Here is a 14,955-nt window from a genome sequence, read left to right on the forward strand (position 1 = left end):
CAATTTCAAATATGTAAGTCTACTACCTTTGATCACTAGGAGGGGTTTTTAAAACCAAGATTTTGGAAAAACATTAAAGGAAAATATACTTACATAAGGGGAGTTTAAATGGCATTTAAAAAAATTGTAAGTTTATAAAAAAGGGGTCATTTTATTAAGTCAAAAATTCACAAAAGGGGTATTTTTTAACATTCTTTACATGCATATTGTATGCAGGTCTTCCTAAAAGTACACCCCCCAAGGGAAGAGTCTAGATTGAATCTCCATGAAGAAACACATCATGTTCACAAAGCCTATTGCATTTGTAGACCACTTTTGGTATTGCATTTAAAAGTCAAAGTTGTGCATCAATTATAATAAACATGATTTTTGACCCCTTAAGTGAGATGCACTACTTAAGAGAAGTGTTGTCTACACACATTGTAAAGTTTTTGCAACGTAGTAACTATATGCAGTGTAGGGGTTGTAGTAGCAACATGGTACTTCAAATTCTTGAAGAACTCATCTAATTCATCCATCAAAACTACAAGTCCATAATCACAAGACCCCCTTCCCTATACATTTCATTAGATTAGATAGAAGTAATGCTAATAATAAGGCATGACAAAAGTTTTGCACAAAGCCCGAGAATGACTTCACTTCAATGATCAAAATCACAAGAATGACTTTACTTCAATGATAGAAAGCACAAGAATGACTTCATTTTAGTGAAACTAAGCTCTCTCTCTCTCTCTCTCTCTCTCTCTCTCTCTCTCTCTCTCTCTCTCTCTCTCTCTCTCTCTCTCTCTCTCTCTCTCTCTCTCTCTCTCTCTAATTGCTTGTTCAAAACCATAGCATAAAAATATATCCAACTTGCTAGAATACACAAAGAGAAAGAATATGCACGACACCACCAAAATGGATTAAATCTCCTCCACTTGCTTGAAAACTCAGGCTTTTAAGCAAGTTTATTTAGATATCTTGTTGTATTATTTGTGAGCCAAAAATATTTTTACACTCCACTTTGGGCCTTTCTCTTAAAAATAGGAAAGTTTAAGCTTTTATGCATGAACCTTACTATAACTTAAAATAAATTGATCCATGTACCTTTGCTAGGGTAAATGAACCATATGAGAACAAATGTGCTTTGCTGCTATTTGGCTACAAAATAATGATGGCCATAAATTCAAAATAATAATGGCCATAAATTGGTTACAAAAATATAATGTCGCATAAATATAATGTCGCCAAAAATGTGCACACGTGTGCAACCCTCATCCAACAACTTGCACTAGCCATGCCACTAAGTTTCTATCAAAAACACACACCAAATATTATATCGAGTGACTATCTACCCAACATGGTGTGACTAGTACACATTTAGTGATTAACCATGCAGAAAATTAAAAAAAATATCCATGATAAATAAAACACATCACAAAAAAATCATTTCAATAATTTTAATAATTTCCATTTTCATAGCATGCCTCAGGGTTAAAATGCTACTATCCTCAGTTGATCATGGAGTGCTAAGCTCTACATAGACAACTGTTACGGCGTGAGGTGGGTCTTCTCAAGTTCTAGCTTGCATTTGTGCGGTTTCCTCTTCCATGAGATGGTAGGTAAGCTACTGAGTTCCCCATGACACGTGAAAGGTGAGTACTCTTCACTTGGTTAGTGTCTTGCTAGAGAGTGTTATGTATTTGGGCTTTCCAAGACCATAGTAGATAGATTTAGCAAACAAGCATATTTTGTTCCATGTAAGAAAACATTGACTGCTCCACTTGCCTATTAAAATTGCTTTCACTCATCATGGTTTTCCTAGACTCTGTTTATGATACAGACTCCCCCTTTTGTAATATTTTTTAGATAGCTTTATTCTACAATAGTAGAATAAATACTCCCCTTTTTGTAATCATTTTTAGATAGCTTTATTTAATTATGGTATCAAAGAAAGATCAAGTTTTGAGTGCTTTTGTATGTCATCATGCACATGCACTTTTCAATAGTAGATCTCTTTGTGATAGCCCTATAGTAGTATCCGGTGGGCCAATAGCATTTTGATTAAGTGTCATGTGGTTTTAACTCCCCTTTCACTCATCATGGTTTTCCTAGACTCTTTGTTTATGATACAGACTCCCCCTTTTGTAATATTTTTTAGATAGCTTTATTCTACAATAGTAGAATAAATACTCCCCTTTTTGTAATCGTTTTTAGATAGCTTTATTTAATTATGGTATCAAAGAAAGATCAAGTTTTGAGTGCTTTTGTACGTCATCATGCACATGCACTTTTCAATAGTATATCTCTTTGTGATAGCCCTATAGTAGTATCCGGTGGGCCGATAGCATTTTGATTAAGTGTCATGTGGTTGTAACCCCTTTTCAAAGCCAGTGGTGTGGTCCAATTGCCATTTAGCAATGGTTCATAGTTTCCTTTCAAGCCTTGATGATTCAAAAAGCACAGGGATTAATCTGTACATAGATAAACATGTTTTTATTTTAAGCAACAACTCTTGACTTCAACTTGAGACTTTCAGAGAGTTCAATACTGAAAGATTTTGTGAGAAGCTTGTTTTGCAAGGCTTCTATGTGTTCTTGTTGCCAATTGTGCATTGTGGTAGTATGGCTCAAGATTGGGATAAATATATTTTTAGGTATTGTTTGAAGAGGACAAAATTGATATGGCACAAACTACTCCCTCTGGAGTTTTATGGTGAAAAAGATTCTTGCCAAAACTCTTTGGGACTGTGTTTTTGGTCTTGAAATTTTTCTTGGTAATGTTACACCTACCACATGCATGGTTGTGTTGAGGGGCAAGGTGCTTACCACAAGCTGTTGCACCACCAACATCCACTCTGTAGTAGTAGAAAAGATGGGATGCTAAGCATGCACGAGCTATATGGTATTGATTTCTTTGACCATAAAGCAATATATCACACCACATATATGATTTCTTTGACCATAAAGCAATATATCACACCACATATATGATTTCTTATCTAGAGAAAGAATAAGATAGGTTGAAAATTCATGAAGGATATCACATGGTTGATCATCTTATAAAAGTTATTAAGATTTGTAGGATATCACATGGTTGATCATCTTATTAAGATTTATTAAGATTTATTAAGATCTCAGAAACTTTGATGTCACTACCACCTTTGTATTGGAACGTCTTCCATAATTTACTTGCTCTTTTTATGCATGGTAATCCAATCCTTCTTTTGTTTGAAAAGTTAGTGAATGTGTTGCTATAGGAAGAGAACTTTAGAAAGAATAAGTCTTACTTTATGAGTGGTAATGAACAAGCTCTTATTGTCCATAACAAGGGAAAGGGAAAAGTTGGAGGTGGCTATCAACTAAAAGGTGATTCTAGATAGTCATTAGGTAGAGACCAAGCTCTTATTGTCCATAACAAGGGAAAGGGCAAAGTTAGAGGTGGCTATCAACTAAAGGTGATTTTAGATAGTCATCAGGTAAGGAGAAGTCTAATGCAGACAAGTCAAAGAAAAAGGGTAAATTCCATTATTGTCAAAAGCTCAGACACTATATCAACGTGAGTGTCAATAAAGTATGACAAAGGAGAAGAAAAGGTTGTTAGGCATGGCTGTTTTTATGATTCCTCTTCTACACATTGTGTGGTGGATGAGTGATGGCCTCCATACACCACCAATAGGCACACATGAAAGAAACGTAATGGGATCAAAACTGGGGGATGCTGAAATCCCAACTTCAAGGGCACCTACCAACTCAGTTAATGTCCTCCCCAGCCCTTCAGTTGACCGATTGTGACACTTCAACTCTCCTCAACACCCTCCCAACCCCCAATCCGATATAGCTGGCTCCTCCAGCTTTCCTCTTAGGTGAGCACTCACCTCCATAACCTTTGAACATTCACTTAAGAGCCTCTCCTAACCTTTGCTGAGATCTAGCTGATCAGATCCACCTCCAGCTTACACAGAACCATCTATATACTTTCTCAATTGGTTTTAACTTGCTGATAGTCAGCTGTGACTCGGGATCATCTCCCTTCAACTCAAACAAGCCAAAAACAACCTTCTACATCTTCAACTGTGACTATACTAATGGCCAGTGTTGACACTGTATCTTCTAAAAAGATGCTGATTGAAAATTGACTCAGAAATAGCTTCCTAATCATCAGATTGACACCCTCATGGGTTTATTCTTTATAGAATTAACCAAAATAACTCAAGCAAGGCACTATGGCACAAAATATCATCAATTCACAAAGATTTGTGGTTCCACACACTCTATGTTCATTGAAACAAAACACATAGTCTCAACATCCTTGAGTGTCACGACAATAGTAGTTCTGGGAGCCTAGAGAGCTAAACCGTCTGGATAAGGCATGAGCGGGTTCAGTGGGAGTCAGCATGGCCAAAGCATGAGGACACGTGGTGGTGCACACTAGGGAAGTGTTCACACACAATTCAGGGGTAGTTGTCTAAGTGTGGCCAGGTAGCCTAGAATAGCAAAAAAGGGCACTGTCCAAGGATAGCTTGAGGGGGTCATGTAGTGGTGTAGTTGGGTGGAGAATTCTGGAGCTCTCAGCTCTTTGGAGGTCAACTGGTTTGATTGGCCTAATATTGGTATCAGAGCTATATCGCATCCTTCGTAGTGTGTAGTGCCATGTCACAGCAGGCACCATCCAAAAAAGCAAAGTACTTCGAGACCGGGGTGGCCAGCGGCCCAATAGACTTGTGACAGCACCGCTAACCATATACCGGCATTGTTTCTACAGCACCACAAACGGATCAACCCGCATCGTTTCTACAGCCCACACAAAACTAAGTATCAGTCCATCAGCCTCTCGCTTAGCTCTTGATGAGTTGTAGAGTTCCCCTGTCGTTGTTTCGCTTAGGCATCGCCATGTTACAAAGTTCGAGTTTAGAATATTTTATAAATAAAAAAATCCTTTCAAAGGTTAAAACCTTTGTAAATTAGCGGTTCCTGGGGTGGAGCTTTTAAGTGGCGTTTTGGGGTTCTTCTTATGAAGATTTGAAGGTGCTTTTCAACATCGACTTTTAAATTCTAGCATCACACCGACAAATTCACTTCGAGCTAATATTTGAGATTGTTTTCCAAGAGCTTAGAGTTGAGGTTGGTTCTTGTGTCCATTCTTTTGCATCGCATTTATAGGGTACATATGGAATCTAATAACCCTTATGAGTCTGGAAGTGGAGGTCCCAGTTGTTTGTTTGACATGGGAACAACAGCTGACGATCCTCATGTCACGATGATAGATGATGACCTTCTGATGATCATTTGGTCAGTACTAAATAGTTTAAGGCTCTAGCGTCCTATACTTTAGACATTGAGGCCAAATATGATAAGATACTTCTCTCTCCAAGAGTTAAAGAAAAATATTCAAGATTTTACCACCATAAGTGCTTCAGTGTGGGAGCGATGCCAATAGCTCCTGCCCAAGGGGGAAACATGAATGTTGGTTCATCTCACCCTAGAGATGTTGTTGCTATTCTAAAAGACCTGAAACCTCTAACTTTTAGTGGGGAAGATAAGGAACGCAATAAGGATCTAGTCAACACTTTTTTACAAAAGTGGAAAGATTTGCATCAATTGCACAAAACTTCAGAGAAGATACGGGCGCTTGAAGCGAGCTTAACTCTAGGAGGTAAAGCATATGTGGTGGATAAGCTTGGAGCCCACAACTCAGCCTACTACATGGGATGAATTTGAAAGTGTGTTCATGAAAATATTTCTTCCTAAGAATGAGATGGATTAAATTGGGAAGCATGGGACAATTATGAGATGAGAAATCTCACGTTGACTTAGTACATCTCCAATTATAAAGAAAACAATCTTAAGCTGAAAGGAATGGATGACTTTCAAAAGATTCATGGATTTATTCAAGGACTAGACTCGTGTTAATCCCATTTTAGATTAAACATTGTGCTCCTCCATTTGAGGACTTTAATAAGTGTCATGCAAAGGCACTATAAAAGTTGTAACATTATGAGATTCTGGCCACCCAAGGCCTTACTTAGTAAGTTTTTGCCACCCAAGTGTGAATAAGCGCGAGTTGTATATAAGTCATTTTCTCATAATGAATGGACACAATCCCCCTTATGCTATGAGAGCTCTTGCCTTGTCTTGTATGTGTGTGTGAGAGAGTGTGTGAGAGTCTACTCTAGTGCATGTTCCTTTTCTATGCATGTATGTGTAGAAGAGTGAGAGAGAGATTGCCTTGTGTGGTGGTACGAGCGACTCTTTGGTGACAACGTAAATGTGGAACTTGGAGGATTGGAAATTTTGAAAGCGAGCTTGGAGACCTCAAGGGACATTAGTTTGGAGCATTGGTAAGTCCTCAATGACGGTTATTGTCTATTGCTTCATCTAATGGTGAATGTTAGAGTTCTCTCGTTGGAGATGTGGTAGCTCATAACATTTTTGGCGCCGCTACCGAGGAAACACCATTGTTTCTTCCGTCCTCCTTGAGTTTCAGCTCCCTAGAGGAAAGAATAAATGGATAAGGTTTGAGTGGAAGTAAAGATTTGTAAGAAATTATTTACTTTTGGTGTGTGGGTGAGTACTTGGGTTAATTTTGATGTTTGTATCACCAAACTTGCTAGCGTGAACGAGCAGGTGTGATACTCTATTTTTTGTTTTCTAAAAAAAACCATGAAAATCACAAAAATAAGGAGCCATTAGTTGTGCTTTGAAATTACATTACACTCCTTACTATTAGCACAACTATTTTAGAGCATCTAGATAGGTAATTTACACCCAATCTTCACTCTGTCAATGCAGGATCTTAACATGTGAAAGTGCAAGAAAACAATTCATGGCATGAACCATTCCCTGCTATATCACGGCGTGTGTGAACCTCTTCTACAATCAACGCCACTAATTTCGGGATCACCTTACTAAAAATAGGGTACCTTACCTTAACACCTCTGACACAATGGATCCTACGAAATCTTATCCTGTGATTTAATAGAAAATAGTTAACAACATGAACTGTCTACCTTTTCACGACGTGAACCATTTACTACTTCACGACGTGAGCTGTCCATCATTTCACGACATGAACCATTGCTTACTACTTCATGATGCAAATTGACTTCTATGGTTTCATAGCGTGAACTGTCAAGACGGATCTAATTCAAAAACCAAGGATTGTCATATTAAAGTTAGGAAAGTGCCTCTATTATGTAAATCGAGACCAACCAACTCTGATCAGGACAACACGGACTTAAAATTTGAAGTTAATTTTTTAAACACGTGAAACTAAAGAAAATAGTTCACGATGTGAACCATTTATGGATTCACGACATGAACCATTCCCTGTTATCTCACGGCATGAATTTCTATTTGCAGTCTCACGGCCTAAAAGTTTAGATCGACAGAACCCTATGAAAATTCATTTGGAGTAGTGATTTGGCATATCAAATCATATTCTCATGCACTTGAGGTTTGGTAAACTTACTAGAGATGACCTTACTCCCGACGATAGTGCATCAAACCACCCAGGATTTTCCTATCAAAAGAGTGTTAGTTCAGGCCACTTTGCGAGCACTCAATTAAGTGTTTCGACTTAGAGAAATCTAACCACCATTGATACAAGTAGTGAAGAGTCGATGGAAGAAGGGCTACAATTCTCTTGGATTAGAGAGGAAGAAGAACCATCTTCCCCTACAAGATCCAATGATATATTGGACAAAGCCAAGGGATTTTTTGGTCTCCAAATTAGCAACGATGATGAAGCGTAATCTGTGGGTGTACGGGCCCATGAACCAGTGCCGGAAAAGCTCCAAGATTGGAAGTACCAACCTAACCTTTGATTTCTAGGCTATCTAACATTGTGAGAATCAGTGGAACTTCCAGGGTGAGAAGAGAAAAGGAAAGTGTGGCCAGGACCAGTCAAGTCTTCTTCCCAACCTCAGAAGAAGTAGAATTAGACTTGAAGAGAGCTGAAGTAGAGCGACAATTGCGAATATTGAGCTTAAGGAAACAAGAGCTCAATACTCCAAGAATAAGGGCTGAACAAAAGAAAATGGAAAACATAAATCCATTTCAATCACATGGTAAGGAACCAAAAATGTTTAGGATTTACCCAGGGAAACTATTGAAGTTGAGAACCGCCTGTACACAAAGGAAGACATAGAGTGATCAATCATTCCATGTTCTTGTAGAACATGGAGATCTTAATTCAAGAAAGACGAGCGAAGGCTGCTAATAATGAGCAAAGCCATGATGAGTTGGCGAGACCTACCTATAGACTCGAAATGCCTAGAAGAGGCAATGTAGGAAGAGGATGAGGTCTAGGTATCCTCGAAGACTAATTGCAGATCTGAATGTAGATCTTAATGCAGCCATAAGGGCAGATTTGCTTAATATGGCTATGGAAATGGGGCCAGGAATGGTTAGGGAGCTAGGCACTGCTCTAGAATCCAAACCATCCCAAATGAAGCCACACATCATTTCCAAGACTATACAAAAAGTTATCAGGGGGGATGGGGACCCGATCCAACATGTTGAGTTCTTTGAATCCACATGCAAAACATATGGGCCAGTGAGTGACATGACCACGATTCATTCCCTTTCACTGACCTCAGAAGGAAAGGCTCATCAATGGTTTCATACGCTAAAGATAAAAGCTAAGATCAACTTCACTCGGGTCAAGAATGTTTTCGTGCCAAGCTTTGCCCAAAGTGGTGCCAGATGGAGTCCTGTGGCACATCTACATAATATCAAACAAAAAGAAAATCAGTCTATGCAAGACTATGTATCCCAGCTCAAGAACTCGAATCTAAGATGTAAGCTATGGGAGAGGTTAACTGATGATCAATTATCTCCCTACTTCCGGAGAGGAGTCCGAGATCATAAAATGCATGATTATATAGTATTATCCCGACCAAATACTCTGGATGCATGCTTTAAGTTTGCAATCAAATATGAAGACAATATTCTTGAATTGCCACAACCTAAAGATGTCAAGGCACCTTCTGTACAGTAACATCGCGATTCTCGAGTCACCACCCAAGACACGGGATCCTGGAGAAAACAATTTGGGAACATGACTGTGGACATTTAAACTCAGTAATGCTATACTGGACAAAATAAAAGTCAAGGATGGAAGAGAAGCATCAGAGCATGGACATGCTCATCTCGACCCTTGGAGAGATCTAGTGTGGTGTTCTATGTGTAGAATGAATCACACCACTACTGAATGCCCTCAATTAAGAGTAAGGCCGCTACTCTATAAAGATCATTGTGTGAAATTAGGGAAACATGACACTTCCATGTGTACGTATCCGAGATTCCAAACTGTAGCACAACTGCCAGCACCTAGAATACCACTGGCCTTACCAGCACCACTAGTGCAAATCACTATGGCTGTAGGCCAACCAAACCCATCCTATTTACCAAGAGGGATGTTTCGAATAAAGGACACGTCACCTTTGCTGCCACCTGTTCTACCGCCACAACCACCACAAGCTAAAATCAACCAAGTGTTGATTGAGGAGCCATTGGATGAGGGTGAGATGGTGCATGAGGAAAAAATCAATAGTGAGCACTGAGTACTATGAGGATGCTATGGAGATTACGTCATAATTTTATGTCTTACAAAATAACACGCCAATACCAATGTTCCAAACCACGGTATAGTGGAAAGGTAAAGAACATAAACTAGTGATAATGGAAAAACTTAGGTGATGAATTCACGATTATGGTAAGGGCATTCATGGTGATGGTAAGTGAAGAAGAATGGGAATGATTGCAATGTGAACTATAGCAATTATAGATGTAGCAAAAGTTAGTAGTAGAAGACTCAGCTAATGATGAGTAGTGAACTTGACTGGGAATGGCTGCAATGTGAATTAGAGCAATAGTAGGTGTAGAAAATGTTAACAATATGCATAGAATAATGAGCTAATGGTAAGTAGTTGGATTTGTTAATAATTGCAATGTGAATCATAGCAATTATAGATGTAGCAAAAGATAGTAGTAGAAGACTCAACTAATGATGAGTTAGTGAACGGAATGGTTAGCTAATAACACTGTTGCGGACAAAATAGGTAATATTTCTTAAAAACGCGAAACATTTGGCATCTTTCAAAGATTCCATAAAAAAAGTATCGTTTTTTACCTCTTTTTAAAAAGTGGTCTATCCTGCGTACAACACTGCCAAAAAACGATAATATTTTGGGCACTTTACATGTTTCTTACAAAAATTGACATGAAAAAAAAGATTTCATTTTGCTTACTTTTTGAGATTATAATTAAAAATCTAACAATAAGTTTTCAAAAAACATGCCAAAATAGAGACAATGTTTATTATTTCCATCTTCAATCCATTAAAAAAATTATACAACTGTAAAAGAAGCCATTTTCTAAACATATAGCTTATGGCATAGGTATGGTTCCTCATAATCATTGCTACACCCTGAGAAGGTAAACGAGGCATCCTCTTCTTCACTATTCACAAATATAATTTTTTTCTTCTATGTGTACACTTGAAGCTTAGACTCCTTGGGTCATCTGCCATGTTAGCATGCTACAGAGTGCAACTATAAAAAACTATTTGTATAATTATATTACAAAAGCGTTATCTTGATATAATTATTATCTTAATTATAAAACCCTATTTTGGCTCTTGATGAGAGTAGTATTAAAATCTATTTTGAAGCTCTTGAGTATCACAATTTCTTAATTGAGAATATAAACTTTTTTAAAAAGAGTTCGTTAGGTACATATGAATTTTAAAATATCATGAATAAGCTATTTAAAAGTTATCTAATTTTGAAAAATAATTTCACACTCATTTTTAAAGATGTGTCCTTGATGTGACAAAAAAGGGTTAAATGGTAATTTTAGTTATTAAATGAGTTTAGAAAATATAAAAAATATCTCTTTAAAGAAACAAAAGTTTATACTTTTCAAAATACTTTTTTGTAAAATATCAGGCAAGGACTTAGGTTCGAATCCTACTGGTTACTACACATAGTAAGGATGTTTTAGCTATAACATTTACAGCCAACTTAATGCTGAGTAAGAACTTCTCAACTAAGAGTTGATATTTTCCATCAACTTGATACAAAACATCAACTTTTATAAAAATTTAATATTTTGCATCAAGTTAATGTAAAACATCAACTTTATATTCAAAACATTAACTTTCTATGCAAAAGGTTAATTTTTTTTATAATACTTGATGTTTTGTATCAACATTATACAAAACATCAACTTCCCACAAACTTGATGTTTTACATCAACTTTGATGCAAAACATCAAGTTTTATGGAAAAGTTGATGTTTTGCATAAAATCGATGTAAAACATCAACTTTTTCATAAAACTTGATGTTTTGCATCAACTCGATGCAAAACATCAACTTTTCCACACAACTCGATATGTTTTGTATCAAGTTGTTGATGCAAAACATCAACTTTTTCACACAACTCTATGTTTTGAATCAAAGTTGACGCAAAATATCAACTTTTCTACACAACTCGATGTTTTGCATCAAAGTTGATGCAAGAATTTATGTTTTGCATCAAGTTTCAGATGCTCCGGAGAAGAAAGTTGGAGGATCGGAGATCGATTTTCACAAATGGCCTGTTTTAGTGATTCCGTCCGATATAGCATGCTCAGACGACCTATTCCACAAATTTTGAGTACCAACACAACTTTGTTTTGATGCGATTTACAAACGTCACAAAATGACTTTGATGCAAAACATCGAGTTGTGTGAAAAATTTGATGTTTTGCATCAACTTTGATGCAAAACATCGAGTTGTGTGGAAAAGTTTATGTTCTACATCAACTCGATGCAAAACATCGAGTTGTGTGGAAAAATTGATGTTTTGCATCAACTCGATGCAAAATATCAAGTTTTAGCCTAAAAGTTCATGTTTTGCATCAAGTTGATGCAAAACATCAACTTTTTCATACAACTTTGGTGTTTTGCATTGAGTTGATGCAAAACATTAAGTTTTATAAAAAAGTTGATATTTTACATCCATTTTATGCAAAACATCATTTTTCCCATAAAACTTGATGTTTTGCATAGAATTCAAGAAAAAATATACTTAGGATAAGGTGATATAGGTAAAACATAGGTTTACGACTAAGGACATGAAAAACACATATGGTCATAACCTTTGACTACAAATTTGAGAGGAGGTCATTAAAAAAAATGCTTGTCTATGTAACCATGAAACCTTTGTATCATAAATAATATCGCTACATAGTAGATGCTAAAAAATCATGATAACAGAAGAGCTAGATGAGATAATCCATGATGACCTGTAATCCATTGGTTTCAATCCAAATGTACAAGGCTCCATAGATTTGGAATACCACAAGTCAATTGATTCGCCAATCCTGATTTTTGTTCTACAATTCAATTTTAAAGTTGAAGAACTATAAGCAAAATATCTGTGGTGCGACGATCTATGTCGAGGAGGGGGGTGCATGTGAGCCTAGACTCTGCCGCCTATGTGCAATAGTATGCTCTCTAGCATAGGGGACCTTAAATCTACCGTCATTGTGAAAGCTCTAAGCTCTTCTCTACCACCATTCCAGAAGCCCTAAGCTCCTCCTTTTTCTCTTTGTGCACAAACACAATGTCGCCAGTGAAGATTGCATCTCTCAGCATCCTTTACATGTCCTCTAAATAATTATAACCAGAGTTCATTCTACACTATCCTTAGACATACCATCTTTCAACATCCTTCACATGCACTATAAATAATTAAACTAGGGCTCATTCCTACACTACTCTTAGATATACCATCACCTATGTTCATGATAATGGCTATCTGGATCAAACATCAACATATGCATACTATGAATTTTTGCCACCACCACATATGTACATGATATAGGCTACAATTTTTTCCCGCCACCCCTATCCATATTGCATAACAAAAATTTCCTTCATGAAAACAAATGCCTATGTGGGTCCAAATTTACACCCATAGGCTATATGATGTCTGCCTTTAAGATTGTACTATTGAAAAAATATCTCTTTTAACATGCTTAGGTTTACTCAGAGCCTCCATAGTTACCATCTTCTATATATATATAAAAATACAAGTCTACCTTTGCACACCTATAAGTTGACCTCTTTAAACTCTTAGCATTGGTTGTATATCATGCCCACTAGTTACCATCTTCTATATATATATAAAAATACAAGTCTACCTTTGCACACCTATAAGTTGACCTCTTTAAACTCTTAGCATTGGTTGTATATCATGCCCACTATCTGCTTATAAATAATAGAGCAAATAATTATATCATGCAAACTGTCAAGGTAAGTATATACTAAAGGCTTTACTATTTGGGTCTAGAAATAGACTCAAAGATGTTTGTAGATTTTTTCATAAATCATGGAGCTTATATTGTTATGTATTCTAATATTTTTTGAGTGCTTATCATATAATGTGCATATTTATGTATAGTGGTAGAACTTGTCCCAAAAAGTCCATTAAAAAAAGTATCTTATATTCATGAAATTTATAAAATAAATTTTTATTTAAAAAAGATTGATATTTCTTTAAGTTATGTAGACTCCTGTGTAATTTTGTAAGTCAAGTTTATTTTTATGTCAAAACAACACCAAATTATAAATCTACGAAGGTCACACGTGTTTTCAATCTTGAAAAAAATAGTAAAACTCATGTATTTTTTAAATTTATACATGGAATTCTAGATATGTTTTCAAAAAACTATGTTTTCACACACATTTTGGGAGGGAGTCTTTTTAGGTAACCCTCGTCAATTACCTATTTTGCTCGTAATAGTGTTTAATGATGAGTTAGTGAACGAGACTTGGAATGGTTGCAATGTGAATTAGAGAAATTATAGATGGTTGCAATGTTAATTAGAGCAGAAATAGTAGATGTAGCAAATGTTAGCAATAGGATAAGAATAATGAAATAATGAGCTGATGGTAAGTCGTTGGATTTGTCAACTTATAAGTCCAATGGTGAGTAAACAGCTTACAAACTCATAGGTCCAAACTCATAGGTCCACTGGTGATTAAAAACCTTGTAAATTTTGTAGATGAATGGTGAATTAAATACTTGCAAATGTGAGTCACAGATGTTTAGCTCATGTTTTTGTTACATGAGATAGGTACCCGAGCTATCATTGATTATAGTGGCTAGAATAACATCTATATGTTATTTGTAGATGTATTGCAAACTTTTTTAGTTCATTGCAAAACCAATGTATTGTAAAATCATCTACACAGTATTTCACTATATTTTTAATTTTCGTATATTTGAATTTAATGTAATATAAAATGCGATGCTTACATTTATATACTTTTTTGAATTCGCAATAATGAGTAATACATCTAGATTACATGTGCCAAATTATGATAAGAATCATAACATCTAGATCTTGAGTCCCTTAGGCTGCACTCTTACCAATATTTTGATTGGCAACCTTATCAAATAAATAATAAAGATAGTAATGACTTTACATGATTTTAGAAAAGCCCTCAAACACCAAACTTAAAAACTAGGGAGTAAAGGAGGCGGTTTTATTGCCAGCTCACTAGACATGAGAGTCTCTCTAGCGGGATGTTATCACCTTGAATCATCGCTAGCAGCGCTGGCCATCTGCATCGCAGCCCTACCGCCACAGCAGCAGGTCATCGAGGAGCTCTGCGCCACAAAATACAACCTAAGCACCACATGATAACGTACCTTCGTTGGTGTGGTGATCGCAGTGCTGCAGAAGGCGGGAGGCCATCAGCATCGTCGCCTGCTGCAACTCTCTGCCATATGGCTCTCGGCCCTCTTAACATTGTCCTGTGTCTCAGTGGCTACCTCTTCATCTCCGCTATACTGTGATGTATTTATTGGCTTGAGGACTGCTGTGTTGGCGCACGCGCCCGAGAATGAATGAGAGACAGAGAGAGGGAGAGTATTGTGTGTGTGTGTAAGAGAGAGAGAGAGAGAGAGAGAGAGAGAGATT

This window comes from Cibotium barometz, chromosome 42 (assembly GCF_041138505.1).
Source record: "Cibotium barometz isolate CiBa-2024 chromosome 42, ASM4113850v1, whole genome shotgun sequence".
Taxonomy (NCBI): Eukaryota; Viridiplantae; Streptophyta; class Polypodiopsida; order Cyatheales; family Cibotiaceae; genus Cibotium; species Cibotium barometz.